The sequence below is a fragment of the Coenobita brevimanus genome, chromosome 69 (genome assembly GCF_032717465.1).
Source record: "Coenobita brevimanus isolate Jiangsu-jjx chromosome 69, ASM3271746v2, whole genome shotgun sequence".
NCBI lineage: Eukaryota > Metazoa > Arthropoda > Malacostraca > Decapoda > Coenobitidae > Coenobita > Coenobita brevimanus.
The window spans coordinates 25,631,328-25,648,132 of NC_137022.1; positions in this window are offsets into that span (position 1 = coordinate 25,631,328).

Genomic DNA, 16,805 nt, shown 5'->3' on the forward strand with positions numbered 1-16,805 from the left:
GATGGTGGACTGCAGGAAAATAGTAGCACCATTACAAAACCTCCCCCAAGCCCCTGTACCAATAAAAGAGGATAGCGGACTGCAGGAAAACAGCCTGCAGTCCACCAGATTCATATCCAAATGCTGATGCCATTACAAGAACAGAAAGGCATCACATTCAGACACTCACCTGAGAGTACAGTAATGGATTATCAGGGCTTTTCAATTTATCAAATACTTTGTCCTATACAGCACCAATTATTATTTCCAACATATGATGGTGACATATGTTCTTCCCAAGCTTTTCCAACAGTTGTCCTGCATTTTTATGAATACCACTGTTACTTGAAGTTGTATTAAACACATGAGCTACAACTCTGTCTGCTACATCCCAAACTGTTAACAGTTCCACTGAAGCTTTGGCATGTGACAATTCAGCTGATCCGTCAACTGATGGAATGCCAGGTAATTTGCCTACCTCATACCGAGGAGAGCCAAACAACATGACTGCAAGAATTTTAGTTGAGCAATCTGGAGTGGAATTGCTTGTATCTCTTCATAGCTTACCATAAAAAATGCAGTGACCTATATTTGGGAGGATTCTCTTTAAGCTCAGCCATATGCTTCTCATTCAGGTTGCATCTCACCATCAGTCTGTTCCTACAAGCTGATATGATAAAATCATTCAGATTAGTACCACCAGCTTTAAGAATATAAGAAACAATGGCTGTGGTTTTATGATCAGAGTCTGTCAGCAGTGTTGCAGATTTCCACTGATTCCATGATCTTTTTGTAGAAGTACAATGGTACAGCAACATCACGTGGTTGCTTGGAACTACCAGGAGTGGGCTCAGAATCAGATGACTCACTGCGGTATCACCATCATCTTGCAGCAATGGGCCTACCTCAACATGGCTTGACACAGTGGCTTCATACTTTTTCCCACCACTTTTTTTTTTTCTCTTGAGCACATGGCTTGCTTTTTCTTCCAATATTTAGTCATGACCAACATATGTGGTATTCTCTCACACTTCTGATCCTGATAAAACCAAATATCTTTCTTTTCTTTGGATAACACTTTTTTTTTTTCCAACAGCCTCAGGGGCCCCAATATCTATCATCTATCTCTCCATCTATTGCCCCAATATTTAAAAGCTCAAATATTTCTTTCTCAAAAGAAGCTCTTACGCCAATGTTATCGCTTTCTCTAACTTTATTTCTACACAGTTTTCTATGTTCATCATAAAGCTTCATAAAATGCAACATTGCACATTGTCTTGTCACAGTTTTTATTTTAGCCATTTGCTAAAATGAAATGATTGCATCAACAGTTAAATAAGCAAAAGAACTTATCAATACACTGGCCTGAAAACTCAATAGAGTTCAAGTGTAAGCAGTATTGAAGTGTATGTCTGTTAGTTGGCAACTGAGAACCACTAATGGAATCATTTGGAAAACCAATTAAAAAGATCTGTAGTTGGCCTAGTAACAGAGTGTGAGGCTTACTTTTTTTGATGTAGACTGCTTTGACAGTGCCATTTCAGGGGCCTCCACTGTCCTGCTACAAAGTTCTCTTTTGGACATGTACACAAAATTGGCACAAATGAAAATATTAACATCAAACTGTGGATGACACCAATACAAATGATCAGTTATTCCTACCCTACAAACCTAAAGACCCCCTACCCCCCCACACAATTACCCTCCCATTATGTTCAAACCATCAGATACTTAAGGGAAAATGTAGGACTAAAGCTGATCTGGCAACATACATTTATTATATGGTACAGTGAACTCTTCCTTATCACACATAATTGACACCAAGCATGGTGTATGACGAAATTGCAAGCTAACAAAAGCAGAGAACCTATGGGATTTATCAGAAATGGTACTGGGCATCCCAAGAGCAATCCCAAATTTTCCCTTTTACAACAATTTATACCAACTAAATAGATACACACTGTTATGGTAAGTATTAGAAGCAAACTCGGGCATGGTGAGGTTAACAGTGATGGAAAAGACACAAAGAAGAAACACATACCACAGAGAGACCTGAAGTGGGCTTGAGGTAAGAGGCTCTCAGGCTAAGGAGTGGAGAATTACTTTCTTTTATGAAAGGAAGAAGATACCAAAGGCCAGAACCGATTGTTAAAAAAAAACAAAAACAAACAAGATTCGTTCACTTCGAGATGCCTGGGTACACCGCATTTAAAAGACTGGAGATATTGGCAGTGGAAATACAGGCAAAGGAAGGCTGCTCCAGAGCTGACCTGATGAATACACGAAGAACTGGGAATTCTTGCACTTCCTGTTGCATACATGAAGTGGGAGTAACGGTTAATTCTTGCACTACAGAGCTGGACAGAAAAAGGATGAAAGTTTGTTGCTAGACAGGTGCCACGTGCCTGCCGTAGTGGCAGGGGGATGAAAGTAGAAAGTTTAGAGTAGCAATGATCACTGGAATAGCAGTGAAAGAGAGAGATGCCACAGTATGGCAAAGAGAGGGGCTGAAGGGAATCAGTAAGAGGAGGTGAATGAATGAGACGAAAAGCCGCAGACTCCACCTCCACCTCATTAAGTCTCCTCCTCTTATTCGCTCCCTTCAGCCTCTGTCTCTTCACCGTACTCTTGCATCTTTATCTCTTTTCTATTGCTATTTCAATGGTCACTGCTCCTCTGAACTGTCTGCTTGTATCCCTCCACTGCTACAGCTGGCGCACAGCATCTGTCTAGCAGCAAACTCTCATCCCTCGTCTGTCCAACTCTCTAATGCAAAAATTAACTGTTACTTCTAGACCTTCATGCATACAACAGGTCAACTCTGGAACTGTTTTCCTTTCTCTATTTCCTACTGCCTATGACCTGTAGTCTTTAAAATGCAGAGTGTCCAGGCATCTCACAATGAACGGATCTTGAATTTGGTCATCTAGGTTTTTTTTCTTGGAGGGAACAATCTTGTGGGCTCCTGGCCTCTGGTTTTTTCTGCTTCATTTATATACAGTATATATATATATATAAAGACGCATGTTGAAAATCGTACTCCTCAGAGGAGCAAACAGCATTCCTGTATAAAGTTAGCAACTATATAAGGGTATAGAAGGCATGGAGTGGTATCCTTCACCTGGTTTTACTCCTAGAGTGGTATCGTAATTTCAGTCACTATCAGTGACAAAACAGTGATACTTGCAAATGTTTACATCCCACCTGACAGTTCCCCACATAAAATGAAACAAGTCCTAGACAAGATCACAAACTGTCCTCAGATTGTTGACCACTCCAAGAAAGTAATTATCATGGAGGACTTCAACCTTCCATACTGTACATGGAACAATGGGCAGAAATAATCCAAAAGGGCAACTACTCCATGAAATGATGGACAGGGTACTCCTTCACAAATAATACATTCCCCAACAAGACAAAGCAATATACTGGACTTCACACTTACCAACAATGCCAGTCTCCTACATGAACCCTTAACCCTTTAACCGTGGGTATTGTTTTGGTCTGACTGTCCTCTCCCGCGGGGGTTTCAGCCAAATGTAAACAAACCTTTAAACCTTAATAACTCTGCACAGAATAAAGCTAGAGAAAAAAATAAGGTACCATTAGAAAGTACTAACCTTCAGCTTTCCATTGATGTAGGTTTCATGACTTTGTTGACTTTCACAGGACGGGCAGAGCCATTAGAAGAGAGGGGTGTGAAATAACTATTTTACGCCCCACACACCAGTACCAAATGCCAACCACTCTCTCATAATAGTAATATAAACATATATGAACACTGTACATACGATAAACACCCACTCTGTGTTCACTGAGGTAGGTAAAAGGCACTTCACTGCGGCTGCGCCCGCTCTTCACTGCGGCTGCGCCTCACTTCTCTGCGGCGTCACCCGCTCACTGACGTTTCAGGCGATCTTTTCATTATTTCTAACTTCTAATATTATTTTACATATAATCTGGGCAATATACATTATATTTACACTGCACTTATTACTATATTGCATCACTGTCGCATCACAGAATTACACAAGTGCCGCAGAATTACACAAGTGCCGCAGATTCTCTTATTACAATATCACTTATTATACTGGCCAATATTTACATTTTTTTCTAGGCAAAATATCCCTTATTACTACATTATCCATTATACAATTATTGGTAAAGCACATCACTGTCACATCACTATATATCACTGTCACTTTCAGTATTTACTCAGAGAGTGGTACTCGGCAAAGCACAGAGTTACACATAGAGCGACTTGGCATTCCAGGCACTGGTGTGTGCTCATTTTTCTCGTCCGAGGCCTCCGTGTAGTGTTATGACATACTCTGCAGCGGCCCTGTGACAACATGCCGCCTGCTGTAAGAGGCAATTTCACAAGCTGGTGCCGGCTCATGTAATTGCGGCACTCAAGACAGTCAGGTTGTGTGTCAGAGTGTCCCCTCGGGATCAATGCCGTCACCTGACCGAATCGTGCAAGCAGCTGCTGCACGACAGTCTTGGAAAACTGTCTCAGTGATGGTTGCCTTATGCCCCCGACTTGTGTCTTGTAGAGAATGAAGGCGTTGAGCATGCACATATCGAGCATGTGCAGGCAAGCCTTCCTGTACCATCGGGTGTTTCTCCTGAGACAGTCGATTTCGCCAATCATCATATCAGACTTATCAACAAGTCTCATATTGACATTGTAATCAATGACGGCATCAGGCTTCATGATTGGCTCTCCCGTCCTGTAGCTGACCTTCCCAGTTCTCTGCAATTCCCCCTTGTGGATGGTGCTGATCATATTCACGACCTTCTTGTCATGCCACCTGATCGCCAGAAGCTTGTCTGACTTCTTCAGGTGCACATCTCCCTTGGATGATGATGATGCTTCGGGAAACTTGGCCACTCTTTCCTATAGCTCCGTACAGTGCCAACAGTGCCAATGCCGTGTTCAGCCAGGTATTTGGAGAGTTTCGGTGCTGTGTAGTAATTGTCTGTGTACAGCACATGATTACCACCAAAATACCTCTCCATCAGCACTTTTACAACGGAGCCAGAGAAGCCAAGGGGGTCTTTCCTGTTCACGTCCATTGTACTAGCAGAGTAGATGACAAAATCCAGGATATACCCCGTCTCACAGTCACACAGCACAAAGAACTTTATCCCAAAGCGGTGGCATTTGCTGGGGATGTACTGCATGAATTTGAGACGTCCTCTGAACAATACCAGGGATTTGTCTATGACGACTTTCTGCATAGGCCGGAAAAATCACATAAATCGATCCCTAATCCTGTTGAGAAAATCCCTCACTTTCCACAAAGGGTCAGTTTGGGACGGGTTTGCATTGTCAGCGAAGTGCAGGTATCCAAGCAGCTGTCGGAACCGATCCCGTGACATATACTTCCCGAATACTGGGATAGTAGTAATGTCATCCACGAGCCAGTACTCCTCCAACTCATGTCTCTTTATATGGGGCATCAAAAACATTAGTGCAAAAAACACATACAGCTCTCTGATCCAGACAGGCAACCACGACACTTGCTTTGGTGAGCCAATAGGTCCCAGCCCTTCTGCTGCACACTGAGCTGCATACCTATTGGTCTCATCGCTGACATGCTGCATGATTTCATCATCCATGAAGGCCAGGAAGTAGTCCACAAAGTCATCTCCTGCGGTGCATGGAAAGGCAGGCTGTATTCCAGCATTTGTCATATCAAACGGCGGATTGTGTGGCTGAAAATCTGCACTGTCAGACCAAACAAATGCATCAACCTTCCCTGTGCGTGGTTCAGTGGAAGTGGCAGGTCGCGTTGCACTCGTTTCCCCGTGAGAAGGAGCTGAGGTGGAGGCAATGGGTGAGGAAGGAGGTGAGGCAGGAGGCGAGCGGGAGGGGGGTGAGTGCGGGGGCGGTGAGTGGGGGGGTGGCGAGGGTGAGGGAGCTGAGCGGGGGGCAGGCGGGGGGGTTTCTGACCTGGTGCGTGGTGAAACTTGACCCTTTCTTCCCCGCTTATCACCTCGCTTATCGCCCAGCTTTGCCCTCCAACTGCCACGCATCCCCTTTGTTCTAGGCCGGCCTGCCCTGCCTGCACGGCCTGCCTTCCCTCGCTTTGCAGGCTCTGGGAATTCGTATTCCTCAGATGATGTAGACTGAGGAGAGGGCACGGCAGAAGATGATGATGATGTGAGGGCAACAGGGCTAGGGGAACGGAAAATTGATGGGAAATGCTTACTAGGGCCTGGTGTGGGAGACGTAAGTCTGCGCTTCACTCCCTTCCCACGTGCAATACCAGTTTTGCCCATAGGCGCCTTCCCTTTCCCAGAGTAAGTTGGGGGTGGTGGGGGGGAAACAACACGATCACTTTCATCACTGTCACTATCAATGGAAAAGGGTTCACCGCCAATCACTGCCAAATCGTCACTGCTTGCTGTGAGTGTGTCACTTTCACTGCCACAATCAAGAGTAGTACTTACAGTTTTGTCCAGCTCTGTTCTAATTTCAGGAGTGCTCAACCCCTTCTGCCTCGCCGTCGGCAGTTCCTTCACCAGTGTAAAGGTAGAAGGCACACTAGCACTAATCACTTTCCAGGAGGAAGCGGGCGACGATGAGTCGGGACGGAGCGCCATTCTCACGCACAGAGCTGGACAGATACTGACTGATGCGGGTCAGGGCAGGGGGGGGGGGGGCCCCCTCGGGGTTGGAGGAGGGAGATGTGGGATGGCTGGCGTGAAAGAACTCGACAGCTACTCTTGCGTGAGACACTTTGCGCGCAGGAAAAACGCACGGTGTTCAAAATATTAACGATCATTCCAGAATGACACCCGCGGTTTGGTCCAGTTTTGTCAATGTCATTCTGGAATGACACCAGCGGTTAAAGGGTTAATATCCCCAACTCTGTACTCTGACCACAGTACTGTATTATAATGATCTCCACCGAAATACCACCTCAAGAAAGTCTGTCGTGAGCGACTAACGATGTCGTTTTCTGAAATAAACCTCCATAAAAGAGACTATAATAAAGTCAAGTGTGCTTATAATATTGTAAATTGGTGTGAAGAACTTAATACACATCCAGAGGAATGCTGATATAAAACATGCCACCATTTAATAAAGTACTATACAATAACTCTCCAAAGAAGGTACCAATTGTTAAAAGAAAATTCAGAACTAAGGAACACAAATAGGCTATATAAGAAAGCTAATGAGAAGAAGGAAGAAAGTGTCAAAAATGCCTGCTAATAACTATATTAACCTCAATATGGAAGCAGCAGGTTACAAAGCTAAAAAGGAAATTCTTGAACTAGAGATTAAAATAAAAGACTCACATGACAGGGAAATGAAAGGCAAGAAAAAGCTGTGGATGCTATAAAGAACAACAGCAAGTTTTTCGTCAGTTATGCCAAGAAGAAAGCCACAATAAGCTGGAAAATTGGAACTCTAATCACTCCAGATGGACTTTCCACCACATTCTCACCCAAAGAAATGGCCAACATTCTTCAAACCACATATATCAAAGCCTGGAGCTCTCCAATATCCAATATAGATATACCACTACCAGAGCAAGAAAGGACAAACCGAGAACAAGCACAACCGCTCACAGATATACAAATGGAAAGAGAGGATACTGAAATGACTATAAAAGAGATATACAGCTTCATCTGGACCAGATGGTATTGGTAAGATAATCCTCAAAGAATGTAAGTTATCCCTATCAATACCACTAATGATACTCTGGAGAAACTCATTAGACATACAGACTCTCCCATCAATATTTAACTCCTTGGCTGCTAAGAGCAGCTGAGGCAGACCTATCGATTGTCTGCTACAGACCTCTCAGAAGGCACCCTTTGATATCAGCAGGAATGCGGTACATAACAGCCCTCCCGAACACAGAGTTGCTACACGGCGGTTTTCTGAGTCGCCCAGCATTGCCGGGCTGGTGGCGAGCATATGGGGTGAGTGGCTGGGTGGACGCAGATTCGGAGCGAACCGAAATAACAGCCAAAAATGACCTCTCTTCAACCTGTTCCCATGATGCCATAAAAGGCTCTACCCCTTCACAAACATATTCATAGGTAAAAAAAAAAAAAAAAAAGTGTCAATTTCCAATGCATGTGCTTTTTCATTCTTTCTTTCTTTTTTTTTTTGTCTAACTATAAACAAACATGAGTTGAAAATTACCGATTTTTGCCCAGAGCAGTCGCACCACGGCATGACGTAGCTGAGAGCCTGCCGCAGCCTAGGGGTTAAACAAGCTTATATCTCACCTATTTATAAAGGATGACCAAAGGGAGGGCCAAAGAATTAGAGATCGATCTTCCTTACTTCTAATGTCATAAAGATGTATGAGAGAATTCTGAAAAAGCATACTGTTAACTATCTTGAAGAAAATCACCTAATCAACAACTTCCAGCGTGGATTCTGAAACAAGAGATCGTGCCTCACAGAACTGACTGACTTCTACAACTCCATCTTAAATCACTCGGAGAAAATCACAATGTGGATGCAATATACCTAGATTTTGCAAAAGCTTATGATAAAGTTGACAATGAGATTTTCCTCCAAAAGATCAAAAGTACAGGAATAAAGGGTAAAACAGAGGGATGGATCAGAGCATTCCTCACAGGTTTCTTGAAGGAGCAGCATCAAGTGAAACTACTGCAATAAGTGGGATCCCTCAAGGCAGTGCTCTTGGCCCAGTACTTTTTATTATCATGATTAATGACATTAACATTGATCTCAACTGCCAAATACTTTCATTTGCGGATGATACCTAAGTATTTAGACCTATTAATACCCTGCAGGGCAGCCAACAACTACAGAAGGATCTAAAAATAATCTATGATTGGGCAGAAAAAAATAACGAGGTTCAATGAGGATAAATTCGAATTAGTGCAGTGAAGTTTGGTAACAACAACATGCACTTAAATTCATCTTACACTGGCCCAAATGGAAATGACATCATAAGAAAATTATAATTTGGAGACTTACGGGTAGTATTATCAGAGGATGCCACATTTAATGCACACTTAGAGAAAACTGTGGCAAAATGCAGGCAATTAATGGGGTATATTTTAAGAACATTCCAGCCAAGAGACCCGGCAACTACATTAACACTATGGAATGGCGTGGTTTTATCCCATACTGAATACTGCTACCAACTCTGGGCTCCACATAAACAAACTTATTAACCCGCCCCATCCCGACCACTTTTCCACCACTGACTCCCCCCAGTCCCGACCATTTTAGGAATTTTTTTTTTTTGGCTCAAACCTTCGCTTGTGGTGAGAAACATCAAAAATTCATAGAGAAATCGCTCACCTGAGGTTTAAAATACTCGATACAAGTAGGAGTACCTCCTTACCTTACTGGGTTTTCTATCATGCTGGCACCAAAGAAAACGAGTTCTATGGGAGGATAACTATTTCACACCACTCATATACAGTACAGTAATCCCTCTAATATCCGAACGCCCAATATCCGAACATCCCCACTAACCGGACATAATCCTCCTGGGATCCAATATTCCTAAAATGGGCCAAAAACTGCAAAAAATTCGAAAAAAATCTGACTTTTATCCCTCCCAATAATTTGAAATTCCCGCCTGGCGCCAAACAGCTGTTACACCATGGTCCCTTCACCCCTTCCTTCCTCCCCCTCCCCCCTCCCCTGTCAGGTTGCCATTTGGTATTTTTCATTACCAAGTGTGGGCCAATTTGGTAATGAAAAATTCGTTTGGTAATGCATTAGAATAATGCATTACCAAATGGATTTTTCACATGTATGAGGATACACAGGATGGAGATGGTGGATTGTTTGCTCTCTCTGATTAATCTGCTACCCTACATAGTGTGAAAATAATCAACATGGTGTTAGTTATAAGGAGAGTGATTACATGTATTTCCACTTGTATATATAATAAGTGAAGAATATATGCTAGCTTTACGAATTTGGTAATGAAAAGTTATATTTGACAATGAAAGTTGAGGAGATTGGTAATGTGGCTGTTGCGATCTGGCAACTCTGTTACCCCACCAACATCAACAGTCACAGCTTAACTCCGATGGAGAGCAGATACTCATAACAGTGCAAGCCACAGGTGCTTGTTTTTTGTGAATAAACAGTGAATAAACTGCAATACCTTGCCACTAGAACACACAGGAATTTACAGTGTTGTGCAGTGTTAAGAAATTAGAATTTAGAGTGCAGAGAATTAACTGTGGACTGCAAACTGGCGGTTCAAACCAGTCCAAGACCAAGGGACTTGTAAGTACCCAGAATGTTTAATATTGTATAAACTCACCTCTAAAACCTCATTTTATGGTTCTTTTGCATTTATTTCAGTCTTTTATGTCCCTTATTGGTGTGATTTGGGTCTTAAATAGGTGCTATGCATGTCCAGAGGGAGTTGCATAGGTGTTTTTCAGAGTTAGGGTCCGTAAGTACTAGTCCATAAGCTGGGGCCCAATATCCGGACAGGACCACTATCCGGACCTGCCTATGGCTCTATTGATCCGGATATTGGAGGGGTTACTGTATTTATTTATTTACTTGGTACGAATTTATATGCAGTACGAGTATATTGGTTTTCAAGAAGTAATATAGGCATTATAAGCATTGTTTCACTCACTAATACCTGACCTTTTTTTGCCACATTACCTGATCATCATTTCTAACTGTTTCTTCCTCTAATGCCATGGAAAGTTTGTCCTCCACATTGTCATTGATTGGGGAATCACTCTGGCCCTGAATTTCGTACCGTGGCATGACATGGCTATACTGGCCAGGTCACTGATAACAGATGAATTGCTGAGACAATGGCATGCAGGGGGGGGGAGGAGGTCATGCTGGGTAAGGCATTGTCCCTGCCTGGCATCTTGTAGAGGAAGATGTCATGTGTATACGTACCAAAAATCACTCTCGAAAATTGAAAATTGTGCAAATTAGGGACCTTGCAATTTTTTCGTGTTTATGTACGTCAACGGGATTGGCAGTGACAAAACGTGTGGACGTTAAAGAACGTCGACGGGAAGCCGCGGGTTAAAACTTGAGGGCCTCCAAAGAACATTCACCTCCTGGTTCAAAAGTAACCAATACCAACGAGAAATGGGAAATTTAGATTACTGGCACAGACTAATACGATACCAACTATATTCTGTTGAGAGGAGAATGGAGAGATACATCATCACATATACAAGGAAAAGTTCAGAAAATCTAATTAAACCACCCAAGACTGAGACCATCCTAGGATCAGAACCACAAGTGCAAGAACATGGAGAAAATAGACCCAAACTCACCTTCCATGGTATTCCCTGCCACTGTCAGGACTCTCCAGTACAATAGCTTATCAAAGAAAGGGGGCAAGACTTTTTAACTGCCTTCCTAAACATGTAAGAAACATCACGGGTGTACAACACGGGTACTGTATTCAAGAAGAAACTAAACAAATTTTTGGCTACCATCCCAAACCAACCATGAGTTCCAGGTTACCGTACACCTCATCACACCCCGCAACCTCCAACTCCATTGTGTCCCAGCTGGAGTACCTGCAACAAAGTGAAGGGTGGTGGCGACGCCAGGCCCTTGCCTCAAGAATAAACGAGGGATCAACACCCCCTTGAGGCAGAAGTACTTCACAGTAAACTCCAACCCAGTAAATTTTTAAGTTGCCCATACACCCCCCAGGCTGTGCAGTATATTTTTCTGGACCAAACCTAACCTGCTGCAACGGAATGTTTAGAGTTAGATATCATACTATGCGTTTATGGTGGTAATATCCCTGAACCGCATACTGCCAACATGTAAAATAATACCGGGAAACCACAGGCCAGAAGCATTCAACCCTAATCACCAGCATTCATCCCCAATCACCCCTAAATCATCCCTGAGATTTAACTTCCTCTCCAATGATTTATTTCTTATTTTCCCCCATGAAACTGATTTAACAGTAGAACGTTAACTTTTCATACTGAAGTGCGATGATTAGGTGGCCAAAGTTGTCCTTATGCCACCCACCATCCTCCTTTTGGGCGTCAGGGAGTTTATATAACCAGGCATATCCACTTTGCGGTAATAGTGTTAGAACATGAAGGCGTCCCTCTCAAGCATCGAAAATACACTCTACAGACTAAGACTAACAGGGACATATGCTTACCTGCCTCGTATTTGAATCACCCAGTTCTTAAACCATCACACAAATATATACATATAAAATAACACCAACTTATTCCCCACAACTCCAATAATAGGTACAAGTACTCACACCAGTTCAAAATGGGCAAAAACATGGGAAAAAGTAGGCAAATAAGAGACAAATCTCACCTCTAATACGGATCCATCGTCGGAGGCGATGAAAATAAGGAGTATCGGTTCAGTAACATCTTCAATCAATTATAACATAATAATAAAGATGTATTGCTGTATTTATTTAAAAAAAAATCTATCATCTTTTCCGCTAATTTTTTATGCAATATATTGAAATAATGTGAGCGTACAGTAGATTTGTAAACAATTTGACCCATTGCCGACCACTGATCTCTATGAAATGGAGAGGCTGTTTCCGCAAAGAGCGTGCGACCTAAGGCCGCCAAAACACCAGCACTCGTCGCCTCCACCATAGGTCTTGCTTTCTCTGTCTCAATGCTGCTTCTATGTATATGTAAATATTATAAAAAATATATATATTGATTATGATTTTTTTCTGCCTAGCTCTACGAATTATATGAGGTACATTCAGTCAATAGTAGGAATAACACTATGTCATAGGTTACTGAACTGTTGAACATATCTTTTTCCTTTTTCTTTATGACCTCCTTAACCTAATGTCTGTTATAATTATAATAAAGATAAAATTGAGATCGATGGAATGAGGTCATATATGAAAATAATGTATATTTTGCCATCATAAAGCATATACAGTAAGCTCATTATATACAGTGCAAGTGTCATTATCTGTCTATCTACATCTATCAATCTATCCCTATCTCTATCTATCTATCTATACATCTCTCTCTCTCTCCCCTATTACTACTACTATTACTACTATGACCACTACTACTACTACTAATGCCTCAGGTGTGCTCAGGTTAATTGCATACTAAAAGATGTACAGGTAACAGGTAAAGGAGGTAATGGAGACAGGTGTTTGAGTGCTTTAGGAGGTCATTATTTCTATATAAATGTTCTTTTGTTTATATTCTCACTTGTTATGCTCAGTTATTGGAGGGACACAAGTCAAGAATAAAAGCAGTGGAAATGAGTTATTTGAGAGGAGCCTGTGGAGTCACATGGAGAGACTGACAAATAAGGATGTGAAGAAGCACTGTGCTGTGGATGTGGATGTGGTTGGAAGAGTTAGGAGAAACACACTGAGACGGTTTGGCCATGTGGAGAGGATGGAGAGTGAGAGACTGACGAGGAAAGTGTATGTGAGTAAGGTGGAGGGAGAGAGAGGGAGGGGAAGGACAGGGAAGAGATGGAGGGATGGAGTGGAGAGGTATATGAAAGAGGGGGGTGTGAATTGGGAGCAGGGCAATGAAATGGCAGGGGACAGGGAGATATGGAGGCAATTTGTTTGTGGCCACCCTGTTTCGTTTCGTTTTTAAAGGCTCCAACATGCTTGAATGCATTAGCCTTGGTCACCTAATGGCGGCCTCCACGCTGCACGATCCATTGCAGCCTCCCTGTTCAGTCCCTTAACCCTGAGGTCACACTTAATGATCTTGTCCCATGTCTTTCTCGGTCTACCCCTTGTAACCCCACCCCCAATATTAACACTTCTCACCTTCCTCACCCAATTATCATCCCCCATCCTCTCCACATGCCCAAACCACCTCAATTTACCTCTCCTCATCACAACACCAATACACTCCAGTCCCATCCTACCTCTCAACTCTTCCATCGTGAACCCAGCCCCCCCAGACCTTCGACGCAGGGACGCACTACACATCCACCTAATCATTGTCATTTCTGTACGTCTGAGCCGGCGAATATCCTCCTCCTTCACTGCCCAGGTCTCACTACCATACAGCGTTTGGCAATAGATAGAAGAATGAGAGCAGTGGAGATGGGACTTCTGAGGAATATATGTGGAGTAGAGTGAGTGGGTAGGATACAAAATAATGTGATTCGTGAAAGAGGCAGAGTGAGGAAGGCTGTGGACACCAGAATCAAAGAGTGTACTGAGATGCTATGGTCATGTGGAGAGAATGGATAACAACAGAGTGGTGAAAAAGGTATATGTAAGTGAATCTGAAGGAGGGCGGAAGCTAGGTAGGCCAAGGAGAAGGTAGGATATGGTGGATGAGTGTGTGAGGTAGAGAGGTATGGAAGTCGGAGAGGCTAGGGAACTGATGAGATCGAGCTGACTGGATGAATCTTGTGAGAAGTGCATGATCATGGATTTGGCACCCCATTTTAACGTGACAGCGTTCGGACTGACTCTACTGGATACGTTCATGTGGAGCTACAGAATGTGGTGAAAGTTTTTTGGAGTATCAGATAGAGCCAGGATTCCAGGGGTTTGAATGATGAGTGAATGGAAGCATGGCCCATTGGTTTGGGCAAACTTATAGACTCTCTGGACGTTGCTACTCCTCACCCTGACCTAGGGTGGGAAAGGAGGTCTGGATGATGATGATGATGATGATGATGATGATAAATTTTGGTTGTGAGGAATATTTCATGATTTTTTGTTTATTTCTGCAAAGACAAGGAAAGGTGTGCCAAATGTTTCTATATCTCCTGATCCTGCTAAAATAAATCTAGGTTTTGACAGGAAATAAGTAACAAGGGTTGGGTCTGGTTAGTACTTGGATGGGTGACCGCCTGGGAACACCAGATGCTGTTGGCATCCCTAAGTGTCAAGTGGGGTTGGTGGAGGATTAGTGCCCCTCCCTGTAAAACAATTAACTCTAAGCCCTTGGACACCCCATTTGGGATACGTGGCGTCTGGCAATGGATGGATGGATGGATGGTGTTGCTATTTTGTGTAGAGGGATGCCTTCATGTGGCAGCACCATTATGATGAAGTTGTTCCACTATATGGTATATTCTTGCTGCTTCAGTACTATTTTTAAATTTATTTATTTATTTATTTAGTGAGGGAGCTAAAGTACCACTAATGAAGGTTGTATCCAAACACTCCACTTCAATGTCTTTCCAGAGCTGAAGAATATTGCCTGGTAACTGCATAAAACTAAAAATGATGCACCCTGATTGCAAGGAACAGAAATTCTCCGTCTTTATAAATCAATAGGTTCTCAACAGACTGACTCAGAGGTGGGAAGTGCAGTTAGTTGTGATGCTCTGGTATCACAACAAACTGCCATCACACTTATTTTTCTTTTTGTTTATATTCTACTGACCAGGCCAAGAAATAGTAACCAAATAATTATTGCTGCTCTTACCCTCTGAGGTGTGTCAGTCTCTCCCTGGCTGCTATACACTATGACAATAGCGAGAGAAGCATCCATGAGACCCTGTAGCATCCCTCCATCAGTCACAGCACTCCTGGTATTGCCATAATGTTACTCACACAGCAATTCTGACATAGCAAAGACTGGGTAATTAACTCCTTTCTGAGCTAACAGAAACATGGATATTTTTTTTATTCATCATCGGAATATCAATGACTCCACAAAGCATAGTGGAAAATATTGTTTCTTTATACTGAGCTACTACTTACTCTGGAGTTTGACATCCACCAACACCTGCTGACACCTACTCACACCTGTTGACACTAACCTGCACCCGTCCACACCCACCCACATCTTTTCCACATATATCCACACACCCCCACAACTGTTCACACCTGTCTACACCTACTCACACCAGTTCACACCCACCCACGTCAACACCACCCACATCTGTTGATACCCACCCACATGTCTACACCCACCCACACCTGTCTTCACACACCCACATCTGTCTACAGGCACCCACACCCGTCTACAACCCCTCACACTCATCCATACCTATCCCCACCTGTCTACACCCACCAATACCAGTCTACACACACCCACACCTGTCCACACCCACTCACACCTGTCCTCATCCACCCACACCTGTCTTCACCCACCCACACCTGTCTATACCCACCAACACCTGTCCACATTCACTCATTTCAATCCATACCCACTCTATCTGGCTGTCTCCCAAAAGGATAATGGTGGACTGCATGAGAACACTCAGTCTGCAGCCCACTAGGTTCACGTTCGAATGAGTCTGGAATTGTAGCTAGCACTACATTACTACTACTTCTACACTACTACCATTACTACTATACTACCACATGTACTACAACAACTACTACAATCTGTAATACTGTACTACTATTAACACCTGTAATACTACTACTTCTAATGCCACCTGTTATACTGCTACCACTACTACCATTACTAATAATAATAATCCATCCATCCATCATCCAATCCTACGTTGCCCCACGAAGAGCATAGGAGCCCGGGGCTAGGGAGTTGGTCCTGACATTTAAGATGAGAGTGATTATAAAAATAATAATAATAATAACAATAATAACAATAATAATAATAATAATAATAATAATAACAATAATAATAATATTTCCCTAGCCTAGAGGTTTCCACACATTCAGAACCTTGTCTTAATTATTCCTTGGTCTGTCTCTGGACACTCCCCTCCATATTATCTTCTGTCACCTTCCTCAGTCAGATATCATCCTCTCTCCTGACAACATGTCCAAACCATCTCAGTCTACCTAGTTGTTGGCATCACCTCTAGATCTCTATTCCAACATATAATTCTCATTTAGTTGTTGGCATCATATCTAGATTTCTATTCCAGCACACAATTCTCATTTAGC